Source organism: Aethalodelphis obliquidens, unplaced genomic scaffold (genome assembly GCF_003676395.1).
Source record: "Aethalodelphis obliquidens isolate GAN/ISIS:26980383/991018 unplaced genomic scaffold, ASM367639v1 scaffold72, whole genome shotgun sequence".
Classification (NCBI taxonomy): Eukaryota; Metazoa; Chordata; class Mammalia; order Artiodactyla; family Delphinidae; genus Aethalodelphis; species Aethalodelphis obliquidens.
Genome location: NW_020838016.1, coordinates 21141 through 23991, shown reverse-complemented (window position 1 = coordinate 23991; position 2851 = coordinate 21141). Strand labels below are relative to the sequence as shown.

The window sequence follows — 2851 nt, the reverse complement described above, 5'->3', positions numbered from 1 at the left end:
AGAAGTTTATTCTGTATAGAATGTTTGAAGTTAGAGAGGTCTTGAGAGGTCATCAATTTCGGTTCTTTCTGTCTACAGATGAAGGTTGGAAGATCTAAAGAGATTCAGGGCTTTGCTCATAGGTCAGACTGATGGAGCAGAGCTGGGGTTGACTGCTAGCTCCATATTCTTCCCCTTATACCATAGAGGAGAAATTCTTACCTCTGAAGTTTTCAGAGTTACTTCTAAATAAAGTTTAACGAGAAAAAAATTAAAACTATATATAAGAAATTATGATTTGTTATACACTGGTCTTATTTCAGATATAAAGGGACTCTAAAGAAACATGAACCAGCATGGCTGGACAGTGGTGAGTACCAGGGGACTGAGGTAGTGGAATCAAGAGAGAGCAATAAGGGTGAGATTGTGCAGGGAGGCCCCAAGGAAGCCAGAAGTTATTCTTCCAGTCACTGCCTTGCAGGGACGCCCCAGAGAAAATGAGAGATTGAGTCTGGATGCCACTACCCTCCACTGAGGTGAAGGGCTTTACAAAGCAGAATTTGATCAGGTCCAAGAATTTCATCTTCGGTAAACCAGCTGGATCTGCGGCGGCAGCAGTAGCAGCAGTACCGCGTGGCTCTGCGAGCGGCGACCCGGAGGGAGCAGGAGGCGACGCTGGCTGCAGGGACCCGGTGACAGCACAAGAGGTACTAGGTTTTACAAGTTTGCAATATGCATGAGTATAAGCTAGTCGTTCTTGGCTCGGGAGGAGTTGAAAAATCTGCTCTGACTGTACAATTTGTTCAAGAAATTTTTGTTGAAAAATATGATCCTATATAGATTTTTATAGAAAGCAAGCTGAAGTAGATGCACAACAGTGTATGCTTGAAATCTGGGATACTGCGGGAATGCAACAATTTACAGCAATGAGGGATTTGTACATGAAAGACGGACAAAGCCAAAAAAAAAAAAAGGGCTTCCCTGGTGGCGCAGTTGTTGAGAGTCTGCCTGCCGATGCAGGGGACATGGGTCCGTGCCCTGGTCCAGAAAGATCCCACATTCCGCAGAGCGGTTGGGTCTGTGGGCCATGGCCACTTGGCCTGCGCGTCCGGAGCCGGTGCTCCACAAGGGGTGAGGCCACAGCAGTGAGAGGCCCTCGTACCGCAAAAAAAAAAAAAAGAAAAACGGACAGAGCGTTACATTAGTTTATTCCATCACAGCAGAGTCCACATTTAATGATTTACAATGTCTGAGAGAACAGATTCTTCGAGTTAAAGACACTGATGATGTTCCAATGATTATAGATGAAAGAGTTGTAGGAAAGAAACAAGGTCAACATCTAGCAAGACAATATGCCATCTTAGAATCCTCTGCAAAATAAAATAAATGCTAATGAGATCTTTTATGACCTAGTGCAGCAAATTTACAGAAAAACTCCAGTGCCTAGGAAGGACCGCAAAATGTCATCATGTCAGCTGCTTTAATATACTATTGATAAATGCATTGCAGCTCTGAGCCAGGTCTGAAGAACTGTTGCTCACTTCAATGGTGCCAGCATTCCAACTTTGTTAAACCTACCAACATGTTAAATTTTCTGTGGCGGAGCACTTTAAGAGGCAGGTGAAAGCTACTACATCAGTTTGCACATTCTAATCACTTTCCAGTATCACAAGAGAGATTTTTTACTTATATAATAGTCCTAGAGTATGCAGCTGGTAAAACCAGAGGCTACAATCCAGTATTACTGCTAAGAGACATTTTTCATCCACCAATGTTGTATATGTATGAAAATGGTGAACACATCCCATACTTTGTATTGGAGAGTATAATAATGTAAATCCTAAAAGCACCACTATTTTACCATAATAAAAGAAAGCCCAAAGAGCTCCTATATAGACTACTCCAGATAACTTTGCTTCTTTGATACTTGTCGTTTATTGTAATTTTTTTTAAGAAATTCAAGGTTATTATCATTGTATTTTACTCACTTACCTTGTATTGTAATCGCTTTGATTAACAGAGCTATACAATTTTTTTAATTAAAAGAACTGTGGAGATAGTGATCTTGTCTTTAAAATATGATAGTCCTTTCAGTAAAAATGTCTTAGATTAAAGACGTTGCTTTTGATATCTGTTGGGAAGAAAATGTCCAGACTTTTCAAATCTTTTATTATATGTTTCTTCTTTTGTTTACATAGGGAACAACATTTATAGTTGTGTGTACAGTGGGGGTCTACAACAAGAAGTGTATATATTCAAATAATTTAATTTTTGTAAATAATGTTCAGGCTTCTGCAGCTGGAGATTCTCACTGTGACTCCCCTGCTTGCTCATGCATAAGTGTATTTGCAATACCAAATAAACAGGTTTAGTATTTTTGCCTGTTAGTGATTGTTTCACATGTGTAATGTTTTGGTTGAGATGTTAAATGGTGAACGAGTACTGTGGATGTGAATGTGGGAAGTAATTTTGATCATGTGTAATTGGTCACAAGGCCTAAGCTGCAGTAATTATTGCTATTTTATTTAACAATACCTGTTGCTTTGTATGCATTAACATTTGGGTGTACAGATTGTGTGTCTAATCCAACAGGTAGCCACAGTATTTAAACTGACCAACCTAATGTTACAACTACTTTGAGGTGGCCAAATGTAAACTAAAAGCCTTAGTGAGAGGCCCGCGTACCACAAAAAAAAAAAAGTGGTACAATTTTGTGTAACTTAGCATCAGTAGTTCAATAAATTTGGATTGCCGTGCAAGAGCTTGCGTTTATTAAAAAAAAATAAAAAAGAATTTCAGCTTCTACATGTTGTTTGCTGACGTTTCCTCCAGTAACTAGTTAGGATTCAAGCAGAAAGGTAGGACCATGTAA

General features: G+C 39.4%; 1 pseudogene; it reads left to right on the top strand.

Moving 5' to 3' along the window:
• The first annotated feature begins 405 nt into the window (after window positions 1-405).
• On the top strand, window positions 406-1888 carry LOC113612087 (ras-related protein Rap-1b-like; annotated as a pseudogene).
• Window positions 1889-2851: the final 963 nt, after the last annotated feature.